At 38.3% G+C, this 26,484-nt stretch overlaps 1 long non-coding RNA gene across 1 annotated transcript in view; it reads right to left on the minus strand.

Moving 5' to 3' along the window:
* Nucleotides 1–16,165: 16,165 nt before the first annotated feature.
* Nucleotides 16,166–26,484, minus strand: part of LOC147339994 (uncharacterized) — a 171,681-nt gene continuing 161,362 nt past the window's right edge. Inside the window, exons 3-4 of the long non-coding RNA XR_015159458.1 lie at nucleotides 17,117–17,200; nucleotides 16,166–16,408 (exon numbers count right to left, since the gene is read on the minus strand). This is a non-coding gene — a long non-coding RNA (uncharacterized LOC147339994). The remainder of the gene's footprint in view (nucleotides 16,409–17,116; nucleotides 17,201–26,484) is intronic.

The following is a 26,484-nucleotide window of genomic DNA, read 5'->3' on the forward strand; positions in this document are numbered from 1 at the left end:
GAATGAAATTGGGCCATTTTTAGAGACGGACATAGAGACTCATACAAGATGAAGTAAGGCAGAAAGAGAAAAACAAATACCATAATAGCATATATGTGGAATCTACAAAAATGGCACTTACTTATGTAAAACCAAGTACCAAAAAAGTTTAAAAATCTTTAAAAACTAAAATAAAATATAAAATATTGAGAGAAATGATGGTTATAAAACCAAGTGACGGCAGAGAAACATAATAAAACACTAATCAGATTTTGTGTGTGCATGTGTGCTCAAATGTATTTTCTAGAATCATCCTTTAATAGTCTAAAAGACTCTGCAGGTGGTGTTCCCAGATAGCTACTGCTCTTCTCTACTGGGAACTCTGAGAGCAAGGGTAAGTACAGTCTCCAACAAAACCTTAGCTAACCCTAGAGACAATGCATGTGCAATGCAGCCATTTTTAAGCCTAACTCTACCATTCCTCCTTTCATTAAAAAGATAGCTGATAAACTATGTCCTTTCCCATCAATTCTTCTAGATTTACAGGGGCCTCAAGGCATCCTAAAAATTAATGTTAACCATTTGAGTTATTGCAGGTGTTATTTCCAAACTCCAGCAAGTTTATATTCACATGGCAGACTGCAAGATGTTAGGATTTCACGTAGCATTTCTCCGTGTTCTGTGCATGTTCTCCTACATTTCCCTCTCTCTTTTTCCTGTTAGCTGAAGCTGGTCTGGCATCTTTTTGCCAATTCCTTCCCCTATTCCCTCATAGCTGCTGCTGCTGCTAAGTCGCTTCAGTCGTGTCCAACTCTGTGCGACCCCTTAGACGGCAGCCCACCAGGCTCCACCGTCCTTGGGTTTCTCCAGGCAAGAACACTGGAGTGGGTTGCCATTTCCTTCTCCAATGCATGAAAGGGAAAAGTGAAAGTGAAGTTGTTCAGTCGTGTCTGACTCCTAGCAACCCCATGGACTACAGCCTACCAGGCTCCTCTGTCCATGGGATTTTCCAGGCAAGAGTACTGGAGTAGGGTGTCGTTGCCTTCTCCATATCCCCTGATAACTGCTGTCCTCATAACTGCTGTCCTAAAGTCTAAGGATAATTACAAAATAGCTATAAAGAGAATAATTATAGATGAGCCATTTTCAGGAATGAGTTTGAATGATGATGACTTTTGCTAGATGGAAGAAAGTTCTGATATTAGTACTGCTGCTGCTGCTGCTAAGTCACTTCAGTCGTGTCCGACTCTGTGCAACCCCGTAGACAGCAGCCCACCAGGTTCCCCCGTCCCTGGGATTCTCCAGGCAAGAATATTGGAGTGGGTTGCCATTTCCTTCTCCAATGCATGAAAGTGAAGAATAAAAGTGAAGTCGCTCAGTCGTGTCTGACTCTAGCGACCCCATGGACTGCAGCCTACCAGGCTCCTCCATCCATGGGATTTTCCAGGCAAAAGTACTGGAGTGGGGTGCCATTGCCTTCTCCAGATATTAGTACTACTACCCATGAATTCTATGACATCTTAGTTTTCATTTTTGAAACTGCTTAATGAGGCAACAGATACAAAGTTTCAACAGAGGACAGGTACAGCTGTTGGTGGGAATGTTAACTGGTACAGCCACAATGGAAAACAGTATGGTGTTTCCTCCAGAAGTTAAAAATAGTACTACAGTATGCTCCAGGAATCCCACTTCTGGGTATATATCCAAAAGAATTTCGATCAGATTCATCACACCATTATTTACAATAGCCAAGTGGTGAAAACAACCTAAACGTCCATCAATAAATGAATGGATAAAGAAAATATGGTGTACACATACAATGGAATATTATTCAACATTTCTAAGAGAAGAAAATGCTACCATTTGTGATATCATGGATAGTCCTGGAAGACATTACACCAAGTGAAATAAGACAGACACAGAAGGACAAATACTGCATGATTCCACTTATATGAGGAATCTAAAAATACATCATCAAATTCACAGAGAAGAGACTGATGGTTGTGTGAATGAGCAGGACCCTATGAGACCTTCCCAGAACAGACCCCTTTCCATGTCCTCTGCCTGCCTTTTGTCTGTAGAAAAATTTTAGTCATCAAATAAAATTTAATCTGAAAAGTTAGAAAATGCAGAAAGAAAGGAAAAGAGTCAAGTAAGACAAAATAATAATTCTTTAGCCATTAAAGTCAATGACCTTTAGTTCTTCCCCAGGGACTATAGATACTATTCTGAGCCATGTCCTTCTAGCTGCTCTGCAGATACTGAAACCCCCACCAGGTAGAATACCTTAATGATTTGCTGTCCACAAGCACGTAGACCCAGATGGGTGGAAAATAGAAGGTTGATGATGCTGACTCCTGACTACATCACCAGCAGCCAATCAGAAGAATGTCCATGAGTTGATCACACCCTGTTCCTTGAACATAGACTCCTTACTACCTGATCCAGGGCAGGACTCACATTCTTGAGCACATTAGCCTACTGTGACCCCCTTTGCCTGGCAGAGCAATAAAGCTGTTTCTTTCTACTTCACCCAAAACTGTCTCCAAGATTTAATCTACCAGTGGTGTACATAGGCTGAATTTCATAACCGTTGCCAGAGGCTGAAAGGAGGGGCAAAAGGAAGAAGCTACTATTTAATAGGTATAATCTTTTAGTGATACAAGAGAAATAAGTCTAGCAATCTGCTGTCCAACACAGTGCATATATATAGTTAACAGTATCGTGTTGTGGACTTAAAATTGTGTTTAAAGGGTAGACCTCATGTTTAGTGTTTGTAAGAACACTTTCTCTGGTAACAGAGCCAACAGCTGTCAGATTAAATAAGCAACTAAAAAGACACAATGGATATCAAAAGCTGCATTTCAACTTGCTAAAATCAGGGAAAATAGCTCCCCCTCCGAATTGCTGTATTTTCAAATGTGAAAGTCCATAAGGTTTGGCTATCAGGAATTTCAAAGTCAAATAAACGTAGATGTGAATTTCCTTGAACAGATTTTTGTGGTAGCATTATTCCTCTAGACTATAGACTGTAGTTCAGGTGTTAGCAGGGGGCTGACTCTTATTAGGAAAAAAAAAAAAGAGCTTGCGCAGAAAGTCAGTCATTGTCACTGCAGTCTGTGCTCATCTATGTCACCTTCACTGAGCCACTGAAGTCACTGATGAAAAGTTTTGACCTCATATTATTCCTCTATTCCTAAATGTAATTAAGACCACAGGAGGAAAAATTTTGGTAGTTATTTAACAGCTACCTTTTCTTGTGAAGCCATTTAGAGGTAAGAATGCTTCACTTGTGAATTTAAACTACAACAGAAAATAGCTACATTTTACTAAGTGCTTGCTCTGTGACAGACACTTCTGAACAGTCCAGATGTGCACTACTTCATTAACTGTTATTTTTTGTTTGCAATTTATTGTCCTTCCACTTTTACTGAGATGTATTTGACATACAGTACTGGAGAAGTTCAAGTTGTACAGCATAACGATTTGTAACTACAGAAGGCCAGTTCGAAACTCTCCCTACCCTGTTTCAAACAAGATACTGAGTGGTTTTCAGGAAAAATAGAACAAAATTTTAAGTCATGAAGCCAACCAAGGCAGGTACAGAGGAGATAATTGTGACCTCAAATAACACAAAAATCCCTTTCAGAAAGAAAGGGTCCACTGTCCAAGAAGATCATATGCTGAAGCCCCCTCCCCCTCTTATTTTACCATAAATGGCCAGGTTCCAAAGCCTTCCAATTGAAACTTACACTCCAGCACTTCCAAATATTATACTTATCCTCCCCTACTCATAGAAGACTGATAGAGATCCCCAATCAGAGAAACTCATTACAGCCCTGCCCTCCTATCTCCTTGGTGGTGGACCTTGCAATAAAGCTTTTTCTGTTCTCAAAAGCAGGCACCATCGTATTGACTTCTGTGCACATTGGGCAGAAAGCTCTTTGCTCAGTAACACATATGTCATGAAATAAATATCACAATAAGCTTACTGAACATCCATTATTTCAGATAGACATGGAAATATTTTTCCTTGTGATGAAAATTCTTAGGATTTCTTCTATTAACTTTCATATATAACATGCATCCTCCACGTTTATATAAACCATCCTCCAAATATAAAGAGTTGGACATGACTGAGCAACTGAGCATGCATAAAGTGTTGATTTCATGTAATTAGGTGAATTTCTTTTGACAGTGGGATGAAAATAAGATTAGAAGGATCATGAAACTCTGCCTAAAATATTGAGACTACTTCATGAAACATAACCAAGTCTTTAATTGTATATATTGGCTTCAGCCTTAGTTGTATATTTATTTGTTGATTTTCCATCTTCTTCACAAATATCTAAGCCTTCAAAAAAGAAAAAAATCCCTGCTCTCCAAAATTTCTCCATCAATTTGAACACAAACTAGCACGTGGTAAATGTAAACTACCTGGTGAATGAATGACTTAATGATGAGATAGCATATTTGCTCTTATTTCCTTAATATTTTTCTTCAAAAGTGTCTTCTCTCCCTTTATTTGTGTATAGTTTGAAAACAATTTTTACTGAAATATAGTTGATGTACCTTAATTTGTATTTTAATTTGCATCAGGTGTAACATTTAATACTTTTCCCCCTATCTCTATCACAGATATTTGTAGGCTATGAAAGTTCTTTAAATTTCAGACTCATTTCCTGAATCCTAATATAGCACATATTTTTGATCTTGAGAAATTGTGAAATACATGTAGTAAAGGCACAAAGTAGAAGCCTGTAGCAGGAAGTGGAGAAGTGTTTAGTGAAGGTCAAGTCTAGGTTCTCTGGGAAACTATCAATAGATTATGGGGAGACCACGAGGAAAGCTCCTTGAAGATGGACCTCCTGTCTTTGCTTCCAGACATCCATTGATTGGCTCCATTGGACACACCATGTAATTGTAGCAGAAGCAGCCCATGTCCATCTGACACTCGACAGCTATAGTGAGAGAAGGGTGAGTCTTACTCTGTGACCTCTGGGCTCTTCCAGTCTGTGTACTTGCCATGATTTTCCTGTTACCAAATAGCTAAGAGGTTGGGAGACTCTCCCAGGCACTGAGCTGTAAGGCAGGAGAGAAGATCTCCCAGGCTGCCAGCCCTGATAACACAGGTGTTAAGAATTAACTTCCAGTGCCTTGAAAGCCTACCTTGTGGGGAGAGAGGGGGTGACACTTGTCAAGTGTCAGTAATTAGGGAAAGCCATTGCTGCAATGTTTGTGATGGCCATCTGGACTGTCTCTGACCTTTCTCTTCAAGATAAGAGTCAGCAGAGGCACAGCCACTAGGCGCTTTAAAAACATAGTTTCACCATACCTTGTTGACCACACACCTACACTATTATTAGGCTGTTAAAAAAATGATAAGAAGTGCAAAATGTTTTCCTACCTTGTCTAGCAGGAACAGAATTGTAAATAGAAATGCCTGGTGGGTTTCAAGGTGACATGCCGTTTTCCGTCATCTCTTTGCTGATGCACTATTTGCACTTAGGTAGTTGCCAAAGCAATGTAATTAAAGCATTAAGGTGTCCTTTCATTACTTCACCTTTTAGGATGCAATTTATCTAGCAGGTTGTGTTTGGTTTTTTTTTTCTTTCCCTAAGCCAGTCATTTGAAGCTCAGATCTTTGCAACTCTCAGAACAGATGGCACAGCCATATTAGCAGTGACACTATATATACACACCAAGTGAACTAGTGCTATTATCCGGTTAAGTGGCTGTCAGCATTTCCATTACAAACCCCAGCTTTCAAGGGTCTATAATTCAGATACTTTAAATAACATCTGGCTGAAACTTGGTGCACAGAAATGATGAGTGTTGAGTAAAAATTAGTATAATTTTGTGAATGCCTGAATACTTCTGAAAGACTCAGCTAGATCAATAGAATCTTTTTTTAAGCAATGACTTCCACTTATCAGTATATTTGGAGATTTTCAGCACATGACATTAATTTATCCAGTCATTCATTCAGCAAATATTTATTTCCTGTTTCCCATGTGCCAGGCCCTTTTCTAAGTGGTGGAGATCCTCTGGAGAATAAGCGGACAGACTTCCCTCTCCCTATAGGGCTTTTATATTCATCAAGAAATTGAACATCAGTAAATAAAATAGACATACAAATAAATCTCAAGCCAGTATGTACAGCTAAGGATTAGAATATGTTTCATAAAGTATTATCAGTATTTTAAATAGTATACCTTGATCCTTTTAATCTTCTTTTCATTCCATTGTCAAAAAGGAGCAACATTTTCTCTGATATTTATATTGTCTCAGTCAATCATAGTTAACAAGAATAAATGCAAAGCCCATCCTAAAAGAATTTTAGAACCCATGGTAGAACAAACTTTTTCTCACGTGACATCACAGATTTTCAATGGAGCAAAAGATATAAAAAAAACATAGAAACTGAGCTTTTCAAATAAATCATGTTAGTTTTAAGATAACTACTATGTAACAGCTGGAGGAGGAAAGGGTACCCAGGTTTTGTAGGGCTTCAGGGTTACACAATTTTGGGAGTCCCCTTTTATGAAAATGAATCTCCAGTAACAAATACAAACTTTATTATAAAAATTATTTACAATGAGAAAGGGAATACAAAGTTACAAATTGAAGAAAGCACCCACATAGGCCAACATCAAAAAACCTAGGGCCTATAGAGAAATCCTTGTACGTGACAGTCTCCAAAGCATTATGAGCTTTACAACCTTCACAGTAAGTTGGTCTCAGAGTAGAAGAATCCCCTAAGCCAATATGGTGATTTGATACCAATCTTACTACCAAAGAATCTCAAAGCAGCTGCAGGTTTGAGAGAAAATAGAAGACATGCTGAATACCAACTGAATTATAATAAGTGAGAAGCAAATATTTAAGTAACACAAAAGAAACCAGAAGAAATTTCACTATTAAACTTCTGCCCGGTGCCCCAATTTTTTTTTTCCTTTAAAACCACGTAACATTTTCTGAAAACATCTATTTTCAAGGCCAGAGTACTGCTTTCTCTCTATGTGATAAATTAGTTTCATGTAGCAGAAATTGTCAATTCCAGCAATTGTGACTGCTGAACACCTAAGAGAGGAATAATATGGCCATGTTTCATCTTGGTGAAAAAGAGCATTATAATAAGATGAAGGTCACCTGCAAATGTCCAGTGAATGATCATGGGTGGTCCTCAAATTTTACTTGTTAAGGAAAAAGGATATAGACAAAAGAGAGTAGGATTGTTAGACAGTTTTGAGTCAAACCCAAATTTTCACACATATTAGGTAAGAATCCTGAGGTAAATTAATTTCTCAGTCTCAGCTGTGATAACAATATCTCCATTGTAAGCATATTTCCAAGCTTAAATGAGAGTCCCTTGGACTGTAAGGAAACCAAACCAGTCAATCCTACAGGAAATCAACCCTGAATATTCATTGGAAGGACTGATGCTGAAGCTAAAGCTCCAGTACTTTGGCCAGTTGATGCAAACAGCTGACTCATTGGAAAAGGCCCTGATGCTGGGAAAGACTGAGAGAAGGAGGAGAAGAGGGCAACAGAGGATGAGATGGTTGGATGGCATCACCGACTCAATGGACATGAGTTTGAGCAAACTCCAGAAGATAGTGAAGGACAGGGAAGCCTGGCATGCTGCAGTCCATGAGTTGGACATGACTTAATGACTGAACAACAACAAATGACATGCCTCTGCTGAGAGAACCAAGCACAGAGGAGATAGTCACTAGCTTCACCTCCATCTGCGCTTATAAGTAGTACTGACTGATGAACATGTGTAGTAAACTAACATATGCTGTTTATAACCCAGACATTTTTTCTGGTAACTCACAAATGGTGTTTATTGGAGGGTAACTGCTTTACAATGCTGTGTTAGAGCTGATTCTTTCTCTTCAAAATCTTCTTTCTGGTAGTGTCATCATCAGGTGATGTCTGCTATGACGCTCTCTATCAGGACTGAATGACAACGTCTTTTATTTTAAGAGCTTCCAGGAACTTACTCTGTTCTCCTCTTCTAGAAAAATAAAAGTGGCCATTTCTGTGCATTACAGGATTCTTTGTTTATCAGGCATAATATTTCTATAGGTAAAATTATCACAGTTCCTTTGTTCAAAGATATCCCATTAGCCAGCCAATTACGTGGGTGATCTGTTAGTCTCCTTTACAGCCCAAATGCTCCCTGCTTTCCAATTCATATGAACCTTTAAGAACACCATATGTTCAAATTGCTTCACTCTGTACTTAGTCCCTTTCCTCCCATCATCCCCATCTGTGTAACTGCATGCTTTAGGGAATGGATACTTGACTTTTTGTTGGTTTTAAATCCAAGTTACTGCCCGGTTTATTTACATGTGCTTTCTTTTTTTTTTTTTACATGTGCTTTCTTTAATCACTTTCTTTGGGTATTTAACTTGTTTCGTGTTTACTTGACTAAAAATCTTGGTTAAAGCAGTCTGTTCTGAGAAAATGTGGAAAGTTTCCAAGTTGCCCATCTTATTCCTACTTTGAACTTCTAAGGACAAGACCATTTAATTCTCAATATGGTTGATGAAACACATCCTGTCTTTATTCCTGCATATTGCAGAATAGTTCTGAATCTACATTTCCTACAATTATCTCATCTATTTTTTATTCATGCCACTTAGCCTAGGTGAAGAGAAGACCTCAAGTCTTTAATTAATTAAATGTCATTTACAATGACATCATTTCAAGTCAGATAACACCTATATGACTGTTGGTGGGGTGTTACCAAATGATGCCACCATTATTGTTATCATTTGAAAGGTTATAATAAAACTGGAGACTATCTGATTGACTTGATGTTTTCATTAATATCAGCACTGTTTCAGTATTTGCTTTAAGATTGATTCTGTAGCTTTAAATGGAAACAACCACATCATATTTCTGTACCCCTGCTGAACTGGATAGTACACAGTAAGGATAGAATTATTTATATGGTTATATTTCTTTGGATCAAAATTGTATTTTTCCTGAAGGTTTTCTGAAATCTGGCAGAACTCTTTGCCATTGTTCTGCAATAGAGGCAATTTAATAGAAGGCTTTGTCCCCTGTCCCTGCTTTATGAAGGGAATAAGTGATCTCATGAACGATATTGGATTATCCTTCTGCAGCATGTAATAATACTACACAGCTTTCGGGGCCAAGCTTCCATTTAGAGGCAAAGGTTTTGTTATGTACTTCAGGTACCATATTTCTAAGAGCAGAATATAGTGGACTTCAGAAAGGCATTCTAAAAATCCAACATGGACTTCAAACTAATTTATGGGTCCCCTTATCCATGGACAGATGTGAGTTTCATACAAGAAGTATTGTTTTACCCATGCTTCTGAAATTGGAGGTCCATAGACACAACACAGAGATCTGCCAAGTGACCACAAAGCCCAAAACTAAGTATAATGCCTCTACTGTGAATGTTGATGCTACATGAAATCTTGGCAGCAGGGGGGTGGGGGGGGAGAGAAAATCAAATTATTTAATTGTGAATAATTTATTTTTAAATTAACATCTATGACTGACACAGCAGTGTAAAGCAACTTTACTCCAAAAAATAAAATAAAAATGAAAAACCCTATGGATCTATTACTGAAGAGAATATAAAGTCTTTTACTAGACATGAGACTTCAAAACTATTCCCATCTGGTGGTGGGTTCCTATGTGTAATGTTATGTTGTTGCAGATGGAACATGGCCATTGTCTGCTGTCCCTAGTGTCACCTTGACAGAAATGCTTACTAAAGTATATAACCTTACCTAATGTGTGGATTGAGAAGGCAATGGCACCCCACTCCAGTACTCTTGCCTGGAAAATCCCATGGACAGAGGGGCCTGGTAGGCTGCAGTCCATGGGGTCGCTAAGAGTCGGACACGACTGTTGTGTTGGAGAAGACTCTTGAGAGTCTCTTGGACTGCAAGGAGATCCAACCAGTCCATTCTAAAGGAGATCAGTCCTGGGTGTTCATTGGAAGGACGGATGTTAAAGCTGAAACTCCAATATTTTGGCCACCTGATGCGAAGAGTTGACTCATTGGAAAAGACTCTGATGCTGGAAGGGATTGGGGGTAGGAGGAGAAGGGGACGACAGAGGATGAGATGGCTGGATGGCATCACTGACTCGATGGACATGAGTTTGAGTAAACTCCGGGAGTTGATGATGGACAGGGAGGCCTGGTGTGCTGCGATTCACGGGGTTGCAAAGAGTCGGACACGACTGAGCGACTGAACTGAACTGAACAGACATTATGCTGGAAAAGGCAATGGCACCCTACTCCAGTACTCTTGCCTGGAAAACCCAATGGACGGAGGAGCCTGGTAGGCTGCAGTCCATGGGGTCGCAGAGAGTCGGACATGACTGAGCAACTTCACTTTCACTTTTCCCTTTCACGCATTGGAGAAGGAAATGGCAACCCACTCCAGTGTTCTTGCCTGGAGAACCCCAGGGACGGGGGAGCCTGGTGGGCTGCCGTCTATGGGGTCGCACAGAGTTGGACACGACTGAAGCGTCTTAGCAGCAGCAGCAACAGACATTATGCTGACTTCCATATCAAATTTCCACCATGGATGTTTGCCATTGAAGGCCAGTGATTGTGACACAGACATATTAAGGGAAAATAACATTTATTCAGGCATATTTGGGGCTTCCCTGGTGGCTGAGATGGTAAAGAATCTGCCTGCAATGTGGGAGACCTGAGTTCCATCCCTGGGTTGGGAAAAGCCCCTGGAGGAGTGAATGGCAACCGACTCCAGTATTCTTGCCTGGAGAATCCCATGGAGAGAGGAGCCTGACAGGCTACAGTCCATGGGGTCACAAACAGTCGGACACGACTGACAGACGAAGCACACACAGCCCAGGTTCCCTCTATGGGCTTCCCAGGTGGCACAGTTGTCCAGATGCTAAAAACCATGAGCAAATGCAAGAAATTAACTCCTTGATGATCATGAGCACATAGCCCTCACCAGGCCTTTAAAAATGCTTTTCTGAAACTTTGGGGAGTTGGAAGTTGGGGGTTGGGGTGGGCATAAGCCACTTGTCTCCTTGTATGGCTTTGCCATAAGCATTTCTCTGCTCCAAAGTCCAATGTTTTGGTATTATTTGGCCTCCTTTTGCTTCGGGCACACCAACTTGTGTCAGCTAGCAATTACAAAACAATTCACATTCATTACAACCTCAGTCAATGGAAATTAATGATAATTTGACTATGCTGTACTGAACTCAGCCAGTCTTTTACAGTACTTACCCAGAGAGTAAAATTACCATGCAAGATTTCAGAATGACTAACTCATGTAGGGAAGAAATGCCATTGACATTTCACTGTCATAATGTCAAATAAGAAGCACATGCTAATTACACGATTAATTTGGTTCAATTATTATTTAGCAGTAACTTCAAATGTTTCATCTCATGTGTGTAAGCTACAGATGTTAGACTGCATTCCTAGAGGTGGTTATTTGTATTAAACTTTTCTCTAATTCACAGCTCCATCTTCTAATTTGTCTAAAATACAGAAATCACATATATCAAAATACTTGATATCTAAATCCAGACACAAGAGATTTGTACTCATCTGTATCCAGTATTACTATTTTTATAGGCTCTTAGACTGACCATGAAATTGTAGCTTCCCATTGTCTGGGTGACCCTTACGTATAATTCTGACTAATAAGAGAAAACTAGACAGAAACAAGCAAAAAGGAATGTATTTGATAGGTGCTTTTGTCATCAGTCCACTCACACTATTTTCATTCTCTCTCCTCTTTCTCTTCTTTCCCTCCATCCACTTTAAAAGGAAAATAACTTTAAAGATACACACTGCTAAAAAATAATGAATAACTGAATAAAATGATCAACAATTAAGGCACTTATGGAAAAAAATAAGCTTTATCTTCTCTGGATTAGCAGGTCAAAATATAATTGCAAGATTTCTATAGGGGGAGCTGCTGCACTACTAAACATTGAAGACCCAGCCTCTGGTTAGATAACTGTGATTTAAAGCCTACTTTACATAAACAGAAAAGAAACACTAAGGACTTATTAACATGTAATTGCAGAACACTTTTTTTTTTCTTTCTTCATAATGTCACAGATGTCAACTGAATGTGTATAAGGAAGTTGATACTACAGTCTGTTGGTAAAACACAGTATTTTTTTGTTTTGTATTTGGAAGAACATAGACCAGGTGACAAGGCAATGTATTAAATATGGGCTGTATAATATACAAAAAGGTAACTTTACAAAAGAATAAAATAATACAACTTCAGAAAAGTGGGGACAAAGAAGTGACCCCTTCAGCCCCTAATTCTTTTGCACTAATAGCAAGGGGAAATGTCATAATATAATACAAATTTTAATATGATTATGTCAGAACTTAATGACTGATACTTGGAAATATGGTTCTGTAACAAAGGACCGAATCAACATGGATGATAGACAGGAAATAATTAAGATGAGATTTGTGAACTCTTTTTTCACATGTCAAGAAAGCACCAAGCTATAACTCGCTAAATTTAATTAAATTCTAATGGAAACCTCAGTGTCTTTATATTTCTGACTCTTAGCTAAGGGTTATGAATACTAATTATTTTCAGTTATTGTTTTCAAGAGTATCTAACAATTTAGGTTAAAGTATAAATCAGCTATTGGTAAAGAAATATTTAAAATATTAGATGACTATAATGTTATTGATGAGCAGAAATAATGTGATGATTTGAGGTGAAGTTCCTAAGGTTATAGAAAATATTAGTCAATAAAGACATTAAAATCCAGCAAAGTTGTGTTTTAGCAATAGAATTATAGCTTTTGTAAAATTAAGCATGTAAATGAAAAATATGGTATCTTAATGGTGAAATTTATGGAAATTGCTTTGTTATTTGCTTTCCCAATTTACCCAAAGAATTATAAATTTCTTCCTAGATTTCTTATTTGAATTCAGGAAAAGTATTTAATTTTATGACTATGTTTTTAGATAATAGAGCTAGTTATATTACAAAAGTTTAAATATTTATAATGCTTTATACCTGGTTGATTTATACAGAAGTTGAACAGACCATTTACAATATTTCTCTGAAGCTTTATTTTCCCTTTTATAGTCACTAAATTCAATGCCTGAATCAAGCTCATAAATTACATAAATTATTAGTTAGTACAGTTACTATAGTTCTTTCCACATGCTCAGATCTTAATCATAACGTTTATAAGGTATAAGCTGACAAAGTGAAGCAGTTATGAGTTTTTTATTTGTAACCTCAACCAGTTTTTAGTAATTAATTATTCTGAAATGTACTAATAGAGAACAATAAATTTGCACGTTTTTAGCAATGGTGCAGCATAATTCTTAACAATCTGAAATGATGTATACACAAAGTTTGTGACAAAAAGACTGTCATAGAAATGAAAAAAAATTTTATATTTTTCACAGGCTCAGAGTTTTACTGATATCAAAAAAATCTGACTGATATTATTTCTCTGAAACTGGGATGTATGAAAAGAACTAGTGAAAGTTTGTAGGATAAAATGATTATTTTCATCTACAAGGCTATTTTATACTTTCTTTCATCTTAGGAATTTCAAAGTCTTTAGCATGTGAACTGACTGACTGAATAAATCATGTATGTATTCAATGTGATTTGAAACAAAAGAAGAAAGTGAAATCTGGGGATAATCAATTAGTTAATTTGAAAAGTAATATTGTTAATTAATTTAACAAACATTCACTGAGCTATATCCCTGGCACTGTAACAATCCTTTGAAATGAATCACCCAATGAGATACGTGCTTGTCCTCCAGGGGATAAGTCCTAATACATATGAAAGCTAAATATCTGGATAGGGAGAAAAGACAGAGATAAATGTCATGGAATTGTATTTAAATAGATAGGTAACTCTGAAATCCTGGCAGAGAGACAAGGAAAAGGAAAGAAAGGACTTCAGAGGGAACTTCTCAAAGGTAGTGTAGACTGAGATATGGTATGTAAGCACAAATATAAATTAATTTCCCATTATTCCACTGAGACACACATGCACATGCATAATTCACATGCAACTATTTCAGCCAATTTAAATATAAAACCTGAGGGTGATATAGAGGGAAAAGGTCAAATATCTCTTTATAATCTCTGATTAATTCAGCTACATATATTTAAATCTCATAATATAAATATTAAGTTGGCCAAAATGTTTGTTCGGCCAGTGAACTTTTTGGCCAACTCAATAGGATTTTCAAATATTTCTTTATTCTACTCACATTTAATGAAATACTTTTCTTAAGATGCTTCAAAGCCCACTCCAACATCAATGTCCTCCCATTACCTTGGTCCCTTTTCTGCATCCCCTAACACAGTGTTCTAGAATGCATACTACTTCAATCTAAGTTATTTGAGAGACAGTGCCTTTTTGTTTGTGTATTTGGTATTCTTAATGGAAATGTTAAGTCATGAGTGTCTGTTTGCCTATCATAGATAATTAAAAAATTAACTATCCTTTTGATGTAATTTGTGATTGCCACAAAATTACTCCTTCTGATAATTCTTGGGTAATCTTGAAATGGCTTGTTTTCAGTGGTATCTGACAATTAAAATAGTGATGTATGAGACAACTGCTTTCTATTTTTTTTCTGGGGGTGGGGAGCACTGCTAAATTACTATTTCTGAGATTTAAGTACTTCGGACACGACTGAGCAACTGAACTGACTGACTGAACTGAAAAGTACTCACGGTGTTAAAGTCTAGGGTAATATTAATTTCAGCTTTCTGGAAATTTTATTTGCTAGTATGCAGTGTGAATTTATAGGGGGAAATGCAATAAGTGACATTTCTCTTTTAAAAAGTATATAACTTTTTTTTTATTTTATTTTATTTTTAAACTTTACATAATTGTATTAGTTTTGCCAAACATCAAAATGAATCCGCCACAGGTATACATGTGCTCCCCCTCCTGAACCCTCCTCCCTCCTCCTTCCCCATACCATCCCTCTGGGTTGTCCCAGTGCACTAGCCCCAAGCATCCAGTATCATGCATTGAACCTGGACTGGCATCTCGTTTCATACATGATATTTTACATGTTTCAAAAGTATATAACTTTTTAAAAATTTTATTTTATTTTCATGGAGCATTTTATGAGAGTGAGGCTCTGTAGCACATGTTACAAAAAAGAAAGCTATACTTTATTACTTGTGATACAAATTAGGGACTCCAAAGATTGTAAAGTATAAAGTGTGTGGTGACAGGACATAAAACTGGAAAGGTCCTGGGGGCTCTTGCTATGAATGTGAAATGCTGTGGAGCTGGTTATTTAGGTACAAGAGGCAGTGGGGTGGGGCTGGGAAGAGGTAGATGGTAACTCTAGAAACCACTGCATGTGGTCATATTCAAACAAATATTTAGGAGTTATACAGGATTGGGTTGGACAATCCACTAGAAACATGTGTCTAAATCTATCAGGTTTGAATCCACTGTCAACATTCTACCCTGAAACGATTTGTGCATTTTCGCACTTGTCAGCAGAATGCCTTACTTTTTAAATAGTCACACAATGCAATTGCCATTCTGTAATTGCAGATGAAGCCATTAGCTACACAGTGGCGTTCTGTGTTATTTTTGTTGTTGTTAAATCTATATACATTCTAATATAGATGGCTGGCTTTTAAAAAAACTGCATTTCCTTGAATTTTGGAAGGACTAACATGAACTTCAAAGGAGTTCTCCCAGCTACATTTGCTTAAAAAGATGAAGTCAATGTTCTGTCCATGAATGCAGAGTTGCAGTATGGAATAGTGCTTGAATGGGAAGAAAGAGGAATTAGGAGACTGGCTTTTCATCTGCTCAAGTTCTGAGAATGTATAAACTATTAGCAGGACCTTATCCTTTCCCTTTTATTCATGTTTTTTTCTCACATACTCTTAATTTCTTCTCCTATTCATTTTTCAAATCCAAAGGAGCGGTGAGTTGGAAATAAGGCATCACATCTAACTACTCCAGAACTCAAAGGGATTTCTTCATTAGATTACTACCTGACAGTCTGCAATTTTGTGCCATTACAGGTACACCTTGGAGATATTGTGAGTTTGGTTCAAGACCATCACAAAAAAGCCAATATCACTATAAAAGAAATTACACAATTTTTTGGTTTCCCAGTACATATAAAACAATGTTCACACTATACTGCAGTCTATAAGTGTGCAATGGTATGTCTAAAACCACATGTATATACTTTATTAAAAATGTTTCACTCCTAAAAAATGCTAACCACCATCTGAGCCTTCATCAAGTCATAATCTTTATGCTGGTGGAGAGTTTGAAACATTGTGTGAATTACCAAAATATGACACAGAAACATGAAGTAAGAAAACAATGCCAGAAAAAGGGTGCTGATACACTTGCTCAGTGCAGGGCTGCCACAGAGTTTTAATCTGTAAAAAACAAAAAAAGCACAAAAAGAGCAATAAAGAGAACTGCAATAAAATGATGTGTGCCTATAATTCCATTCTTGGTTATAGAATCACTCTCAAAATTGCCCTTTTAAAGGTCAAGTTGACAAAACCTAATGGATACTTCTATGACCTCAATATTAAAGTAGTATAAAGTTGATCACATCTATTGGCTTTTGTGACAATGCCCCATAGTGCTTTTTCTTGAACCCATCTGTCCACTCCATCTCAATTTCTTTGGTTTGTTCCATCTTCTATGAACAATCCTCAAAATCTTTCTAAGTCCTAGTAGTTAGATTTACAGTGTCAGGGAAAAAGTTTTCCTCTACTCTTCTAGGTTCTTTTGACTGGCCTAAGAATTAAATTGACATGAGATAGATTAACAGGAGAAAAATCACACAAAAGTTTACTAATATGTATCATAGGAGGGAGCTTCCCAGGTGGATCAATGATAAAGAATCCACCTGCCAATGCAGGAGATGCAAGAGATGTGGGTTCAATCCCTGGGTCGGGAAGATCCTCTAGAGAAGGAAATGGCGACCCACTTCAGTATTCTTGCCTGGGAAATCCCATGGACAGAGGAGCCTGGCGGGCTAGAGTCCACAGGGTTGCAGAGAGTTGGACATGACTGAAGTGACTGAGCACACATGCACATACATGGGAGAGACCAAGGTAAACTGAGTAACTTACCAAGATGGCGGAAGCCTTCACCTTATCGTCTTCAGCTAAAGACAAAAGAGGATATGAGTGGCAAAGCAGGTAGTGGTTTGGGACCTGAAAGGGGAAGAAGGCAATTTGACTGAGGACCAAAAGGCAAATGTTTGCTGGGCCCATCAGAGACAATGGGACACAGAGAGGAATTTTAACAGACAGATTTTTCAAAGAAATTATACTTTAAAATTTGACTGTAGCGGTCTTAGTTGTGACATGCGAACTCTCAGTTGCACCAAGTGAGATACAGTTCCCAGCTCAGGGGTCAAAGCCCCCTGCATTGGGAAGATGGAGTCTTAGCCACTGGACTACCAGGAAAGTCCCTAACAGACTTTTCCAGGTACTTTTCTGTCTACACGCCTGCTGACACTGTATTACATTATATTACATTGCATATACCTACTATACCATAGCTATCTATGCCAATAACTCCCTTCCTGGAACAGGTCCTCTATCTACATTCTTTAAACTGTTAGAGCAAAGGTCAAAGATCCTTTCTGAGTCTTTGTTTTCAGCTTGAGCCTTGATTGTTTTCAGCTTGAAATAATTCCCAAGCCAGCAACACATTTCAGGGTGGCAAATGTTTTCTTTTACAACCCCAAAATAAATACCCTGGAAGCATAGCCATCTAAAGCAATTGAAGAGGGATAAAATGGACGTTAACTGAGTTTCAGAAAAATAACATTTGAAAAGGCTGCCTCCCCTATTAAGCCCTAAATGGACATATCATTTTCAGCAATTACAAAAGTAGCCAGAATACTAAAACTGCTCTTCAAATATAAAGTATAAGATCTAGAAAATGTACCACTTTTATGTCATTTATATTTCATTTTTAAATTAAACCTCAATCAGTCTTCCTTTCCTAATATCCATCCATTTCCCCCTCTCTATATTACAGTTCTCATTTAAAATATAATCTCTTTTTTGTAATGGATAGATTTTCTATGAGTAAAATAACTTCAATTGAAGACTCAAGGAGGGAAGGTTGAAGTTAAATGCTTCAAATAATTCCATATTAAGTATCTAAAAACAGGAAATCGAGGGTGCTAACATGGCAGAGCAGAGGAAATAAAAATCAAAGAATTTTTTCTAAAAAAATTACTGACTCCCTGATGATTTCTGCAGTAAGTTGTAACTATTCCTGGGACTCTACACTATCAAAAAAAATCAACTTAAAAATGAGCCATTTTATCTTTTGCATCATCATAGGAGAATCATTCCTAAAAAGTTAACCAAATAACTGCCTTAAATTATCTTCTTCAACAATGGATATGTACACATTGCTATATTTAAAATGGATAACCAACAAGGACCTACTGTATAGCACATGGAACTCAGCTCAATGCTATGAGGCAGCCTGGATAGGAGGGGAGTTTGGGGGAGGATGGATACATGTATATGTATGGCTGAGTCCCTTTACTGTTCACCTGAAACAATTGCAAGATTATTAATCAGCTACATGCTGATACAAAATAAAAAGTTTAGGAAAAAAATTACCAAAAAAAAAATTGAACACAAATGGTGATCCAGATGATAAAGAATCTGCCTACAATGTGGGAAACCCAAGTTCAATCTCTGGGTCAGGAAGATCACCTGGACAGGGGAATGGCTACGCACTCCAATATTCTTGGCTATAGAACTCTATGGACAGAGGTGCCAGGCCGGCTGCAGTCCAAGGGATTGCAAACAGACACGATTGAGAAATTGACATACACACACAAGAGTGGCAGAAGGCCCGTCCTTTCTCTTTACTGATCAGGCACTCATATGCACATATATTTCTCACTTCTCACTGGCTTACTTTCTGTACTGCTTACATTGCTAAAAGCACTTGGGCTTTTTTCTATATAATGTCTGATTTCATGCTGAGAGAGCCCCTATTGGTATCTAGTGAAACAAAGAATGGAATGTATATGGTATCATGATCCCTTAAAATCATAATCTCTTAGAGGCTTATTTCTCCTGGAAAGCACACAGGAGGATCATTTACTTGTCTTCTTTTTTGTTTTTGGAAAAAAAAAAAAAAAACTCCCCAAATTGAGCCATCTTTTGATAGACTTTGGATAGACTAGGTACATTTGGGAATGCAGTGCTATGCTATGCTAAGTCACTTCAGTCGTGTCCAACTCTGTGCGACCCCATAGACTGCAGCCCACCAGGCTCCCCCGTCCCTGGGGTTCTCCAGGCAAGAACACTGGAGTGGGTTGCCATTTCCTTCTCCAACGCCTGAAAGTGAAAAGTGAAAGTGAAGTCGCTCAGTCATGTCCGACTCTTAGCGACCCCATGGACTGCAGCCCACCAGGCTCCTCCATCCATGGGATTTTCCAAGCAAGAGTACTGGAGTGGGGTGCCATTGCCTTCTCCGGGGAATGCAATAGTACCTTTTAAAATCATATTTTTGACCTATTGGTCACACATGACTTGTTGATTTTTAATCATGTATCTAGTCATTTATATTCTCTTATTTAATTAAAAAAAATATGTGCTGTGATTTTTGAGGTGTTGTATGAGGGTCTTGTGCTACAATTGATAAATGGTATTCTTTCATTTCTAAACTACAAATTCTTACTTCATTTTACCTGTGTTATCACACTTAGTGAAAGTGTTAGTTGCTCAGACATGTGCAACTCTGCGACCACATGGTGTGTAGTGCACCAGGCTCCTCTGTCTGTGAGATTCTCCAGGCAAGAATACTGGAATGGGTCGCCATTCCCTTCTCCAGGGGCTTGAACACAGGTCTCCTGCATTGCAGGCAAATTCTTTACCATCTGAGCCAACAGGGAAGCCCCACCCTACCTAGGCCCCACTTAAAGTTTTAGGTTAAAGCAGTTTTTGTGGGTATCTGTACCTTTGTTTTAAATTTCTAAATGAAAGTATTAATAAGTGCTTCCACTATTTTATCATTAAGAACAATGTTGGCTAGTTAGATTTTCCCAGATATTCTTTGTAGTAGAAAATATCCCTAATTCTATTTCTTTTTCTGTGGCACAAAGGAGAAGTATATTTTCAACCTTCCTTTTGATGGTAATGGGGTCCTATTATGGAGTTTTGGCCACTGGGATATGGAAAAAAGTCAAACATGAAACTTCCAGGAACAAGTAGTCATAACTTCCAGTCATAAACCACCATGGTATATCAGCCACAATGCTTCTCTCTGTCTATAAGACTGGAAGCAGAGGACACCAGGATGTTAGAGTCACAAAATAGAAGGAACACCACACCTTGTGTCACTGTGTTTCAGGCGAGGTTCATCATTAAGCAGTCTCTGAGATTAAGATGAATATGTAGAAGATTGGTTAGACTAATCCATTTAAAAAAATTTATTGGAGTATAGTTGATTTAAAACATTGTGTTAGTTTGTGGTGTACAGCAAAGTGATTCAGAAAGAATTTTTAAATATGGAAAGGGAGAAAACTAAAAAGGGTCCTATGATTTTATACACACACACACACACACACACACACACACACCTTGGAGTGTATATGGTATATGTATATGATATATGCCTTGGAGCAGCAACCCACATATTAGCATGGGGCTATTGGCACCCACATCTTTGCTTCTATATACCAATCTCCAGGAGAAGAAACCAAAGCTTTCGAAGATGTATGAGTCTAGTGCTGGGGTAGAAAAAATACAGTATGTACCTGAATACCCTCTTATGTCAGGAAAAAAGGAAGTACTCAAAGAAAGATGGGGACATGTCAAAAAGGCACCTACTGACCAAGTCTGAGATTGGGGTAAATACTAATCATAGCGGATTGCTGTCCATTTAATAAAACAGGAAACCTGACTGCATACTGATATAAGTGAATAAGTAAAGTTTGAGCCAAACAAGCTGTTTACATATTTTCAAAGTTAGCTTCTCTGTGAGATACTTATGAACTAAAGAGAGGAAAGCATAACTTTACAGAGCCAGGAAGTTGACATTTTATACTCAAGAGAACAAAGTGAGCATCATCAGTAATGAGCCAAAGCAATACTGTTCAATAGGAAGCATTGAGAATAACACTTGATAATTTGAATATAATTGTAAGGAAACATCAGACAAACCCAAATTGAAAATTCTATAAAGTAACTCTATAAAATTCTATCAAGGTTATGAAAGTCAAAGATGAAAGAACTTTTTCAGAGTGATGGAAACTCTGGAAATATAATAAGCTAACGTAATATCTGATTCTAAATTGGATCATTTCATCATAAAGAACATCACTGGGACAATTATAATATGAATAGAACTAAAATTAAATAGTGGCCATTTAATAACATTATTTTTCTGACTTAAATGCTTCAAATAAGGACATTTCCCTATATCACTTATGTAGGAATAGAAAATAAACCTTTGGAAGAATAGTGTACCAGGTTACTGTCCACTCTGTCACAGGTTGGGGAATATAAACATTATTTGTTCTTTCAGTGTTCCTAAAGTTTGAGACTATTTAAGTATATTTATACAAAAAGATCAATACACCATTGGTAGATGTGGTATGTGTCTGAAATATAGTATGTAAGCAAGAAATATTTATGAGGTGATTTGATAAACGAATTGAAAGAGAATGAAAAGTAAAAGATTTTTTCTTATTAAAATGAGTTTATATGCCTGGAAAACAAATAAAAAGAAAAAATATGCACTGCACTTTTGAAAGAATGAAAATAACATATTCAATATATAACAGGTCCTTGTAGAACTAACACCCAAAAAAGATGTCCTTTTCATTATAGGGGACTGGAATGCAAAAGTAGGAAGTCAAGAAACACCTGGAGTAACAGGCAAATTTGGCCTTGGAATACAGAATGAAGCAGGGCAAAGACTAACAGAGTTTTGCCAAGAAAATGCACTGGTCATAACAAACACCCTCTTCCAACAACACAAGAGAAGACTCTATACATGGACATCACCAGATGGTCAACACCGAAATCAGACTGATTATATTCTTTGCAGCCAAAGATGGAGAAGCTCTATACAGTCAGCAAAAACAAGACTAGGAGCTGACTATGGCTCAGACCATGAACTCCTTTTTGCCAAATTCAAACTTAAATTGAAGAAAGTAGGGAAAACCACTAGGCCATTCGGTATGACCTAAATCAAATCCCTTATGATTATACAGTGGAAGTGAGAAATAGATTTAAGAGCCTAGATCTGATAGATGGAGTGCCTGATGAACTATGGAATGAGGTTCATGACATTGTACAGGAGACAGGGATCAAGATCATTCCTATAGAAAAGAAATGCAAAAAAGCAAAATGGCTCTCTGGGGAGGCCTTACAAATAGCTGTGAAAAGAAGAGAAGTGAAAAGCAAAGGAGAAAAGGAAAGATATAAACATCTGAATGCAGAGTTCCAAAGAATAGCAAGGAGAGATAAGAAAGCCTTCTTCAGCAATCAATGCAAAGAAATAGAGGAAAACAACAGAATGGGAAAGACTAGGGATCTCTTCAAGAAAATCAGAGATACCAAAGGAATATTTCACGCAAAGATGGGCTTGATAAAGGACAGAAATGGGATGGACCTAACAGAAGCAGAAGATATTAAGAAGAGATGGCAAGAATACACAGAAGAACTGTACAAAAAAGATCTTCATGACCCAGATAATCACAATGGTGTGATCACTGACCTAGAGCCAGACATCCTGGAATGTGAAGTCAAGTGGGCCTTAGAAAGCATCACTACGAACAAAGCTAGTGAAGGTGATGGAATTCCAGTTGAGCTATTCCAAATCCTGAAAAATGATGCTGTGAAAGTGCTGCACTCAATAGGCCAGCAAATTTGGAAAACTCAGCAGTGGCCACAGGTCTGGAAAAGGTCAGCTTTCATTCCAATCCCAAAGAAATGCAATGCCAAAGAATGCTCAAAATACTGCACAATTACACTCATCTCACACGCTAGTAAAGTAATGCTCAAAATTCTCCAAGTCAGGCTTCAGCAATATGTGAACCGTGAACTTCCTGATGTTCAAGCTGGATTTAGAAAAGGCAGGGGAACCAGAGATCAAATTGCCAACATCTGCTGGATCATGGAAAAAGCAAGAGAGTTCCAGAAAAGCATCTATTTCTGCTTTATTGACTATGCCAAAGCCTTTGACTGTGTGGATCACAACAAACTGTGGAAAATTCTTAAACAGATGGGAATACAAGACCACCTTACCTGCTTCCTGAGAAATTTGTATGCAGGTCAGGAAGCAACAGTTAGAACTGGACATGGAACAACAGACTGGTTCCAAATTGGAAATGGAGTTCGTCAAGGCTGTATATTGTCACCCTGTTTATTTAACTTATATGCAGAGTACATCATGAGAAACGCTGGACTGGAAGAAACACAAGCTGGAATCAAGATTGCCGGGAGAAATATCAAGAACCTCAGATATGCAGATGACACCACCCTTATGGGAGAAACTGAAGAGGAACTAAAAAGCCTCTTGATGAAAGTGAAAGTGGAGAGTGAAAAAGTTGGCTTAAAGCTCAACATTCAGAAAACGAAGATCATGGCATCTGGTCCCACCACTTCATGGGAAATAGATGGGGAAACAGTGGAAACAGTGTCAGACTTTATTTTTCTGGGCTCCAAAATCACTACAGATGGTGACTGAAGCCATGAAATTAAAAGGCACTTACTCCTTGGAAGGAAAGTTATGTCCAACCTAGATAGCATATTCAAAAGCAGAGACATTACTTTGCCAACAAAAGTTCGTCTAGTCAAGGCTATGGTTTTTCCAGTGGTCATGTATGGATGTGAGAGTTGGACTGTGAAGAAGGCTGAGCGCCAAAGAATTGATGCTTTTGGACTCTGGTGTTAGAGAAGACTCTTGAGAGTCCCTTGGACTGCAAGGAGATCCAACCAGTCCATTCTGAAGGAGATCAGCCCTGGGATTTCTTTGGAAGGAATGATGCTAAAGCTGAAACTCCAGTACTTTGGCCACCTCATGCGAAGAGTTGACTCATTGGAAAAGACTCTGATGCTGGGAGGGATTGGGGGCAGGAGGAGAAGGGGACGACAGAGGATGAGATGGCTGGATGGCATCACTGACTCGATGGACCTGAGTCTCAGTGAACTCCCGGAGTTGGTGATGGACAGGGAGGCCTGGGGTGCTGTGATTCATGGGGTCGCAAAGAGTCGGACACGACTGAGCGACTGATCTGATCTGATCAAAAATGCATGTATTGGGTATATTTCAAAGTATTTATATGTGTAAACTGTATTTTTGAGATTACAAAGCCACAAAAAAAATGCTCAACATAACAGTCATGAATCAGTGTTTATCAGGCTCTATACCCATTCATTTCTGGAAATCCTAATATTGAGAAGTGTTTCAAAATGGTTCCTGAAGTACCTAGGGAGTGACTCATGTGTCTCTTCAGCCAGAAGGTAGCAGCAGTGATTATCTAACTCAGTTTAGTTCAGTTCAGTTCAGTCACTCAGTTGTGTCCGATGGTACTTTAATTTTCTATCCTGAGGTTTCCTCTTTCAGTTGAGGCTAATAGGAACAACATTGTCATTTCCCCCAGAAGTCACTACTGTTGTTCATGCCTGCCAAAAGCAGTGTTTCAGTGGTTTGTGCCTGCTAATGATTCCATCAAGTTGGCTAATACCTGATACTGACAGTGATTATATCTGAGATGAGACTATTATCTCCTGTCATTGGCAAAACCACAAACATGCCAATACCACCCTTTGGAAGACATCACTGCATTTCTTCTGGAGAATCAAAACTGCTACAATGGCACATCTGCTCTGTGTATTAATTCAACTTTAGCTTTTCATTTTTTTCTCTTGATTAGTAGGACTTATGCAAGGACTCAGGCAAGAGCTCAAGAGGCTGGAAATGAGCATGATTTAAGCAGCATGTTAATTTTTCTCTGTAATCTTTCTCCTTGCCTTAGGTTAGTTCTGTATGCCTTTTTCCTCTCTCATTGTATTGTCTCCTCAAAACATGATCAATAAGCCTACATATCCTTTAGATATGCACAGAAATAAGTGGACCTATAATCACGATGTTGTGATCACTCACCTAGAGCCAGACATACTGGAATGTGAAGTCAAGTGGGCCTTAGAAAGCATCCCTACGAACAAAGCTAGTGGAGGTGATGGAATTCCAGTTGAGCTATTTCAAATCCTGAAAGATGATGTTGTGAAAGTGCTGCGCTCAATATTCCAGCAAATTTGGAAAACTCAGCAGTAGCCACAGGACTGGAAAAGGTCAGTTTTCATTCCAATCCCAAAGAAACGCAACGCCAAAGAATGTTCAAAATACTGCACAATTGCACTCATCTCACACGCTAGTAAAGTAATGCTTAAAATTCTCCAAGCCAGGTTTCAGCAGTACGTGAACTGTGAACTTCCAGATGTTCAAGCTGGTTTTAGAAAAGGCAGAGGAACCAGAGATCAAATTGCCAACATCTGCTGGATCATCGAAAAAGCAAGAGAGTTCCAGAAAAGCATCTATTTCTGCTTTATTGACTATGCCAAAGGCTTTGACTGTGTGGATCACAACAAACTGTGGAAAATTCTTTAACAGATGGGGAATACAAGACCACCTTACCTGCCTCCTGAGAAATCTGTATGCAGGTTAAGAAGCAACAGTTAGAACTGGACATGGAACAGCAGACTATGTTCCAATTCGGGAAAGAAGTACATCAAGGCTGTATATTGTCACCCTGTTTATTTAACTTATATGCAGAGTACATCATGAGAAATGCTGGGCTGGAAGAAGCACGAGCTGGAATCAAGATTGCCGGGAGAAATATCAAGAACCTCAGATATGCAGATGACACCACCCTTATGGGAGAAACTGAAGAGGAACTAAAAAGCCTCTTGATGAAAGTGAAAGTGGAGAGTGAAAAAGTTGGCTTAAAGCTCAACATTCAGAAAACGAAGATCATGGCATCTGGTCCCACCACTTCATGGGAAATAGATGGGGAAACAGTGGAAACAGTGACAGACTTTATTTTTGGGGGCTCCAAAATCACTGCAGATGGTGACTGCAGCCGTGAAATTAAAAGACGCTTACTCCTTGGAAGGAAAGTTATGACCAACCTAGATAGCACATTCAAAAACAGAGACATTACTTGGCCAACACAAGTCCGTATAGTCAATGTTATGGTTTTTCCAGTGGTCATGTATGGATGTGAGAGTTGGACTGTGAAGAAAGCTGAGTGCCGAAGAATTGATGCTTTTGAATTGTGGTGTTGGAAAAGACTCTTGAGAGTCCCTTGGACTGCAAGGAGATCCAACTAGTCCATTCTGAAGGAGATCAGTCCTGGGTGTTCATTGGAAGGAATGATGCTAAAGCTGAAACTCCAGTACTTTGGCCACCTCATGCGAAGAGTTGACTCATTGAAAAAGACTCTGAT

The sequence above is a fragment of the Bos grunniens genome, chromosome X, assembly GCF_055505025.1.
Source record: "Bos grunniens cultivar Pamir isolate PY7600 chromosome X, Bosgru_T2T1.0, whole genome shotgun sequence".
Classification (NCBI taxonomy): Eukaryota; Metazoa; Chordata; class Mammalia; order Artiodactyla; family Bovidae; genus Bos; species Bos grunniens.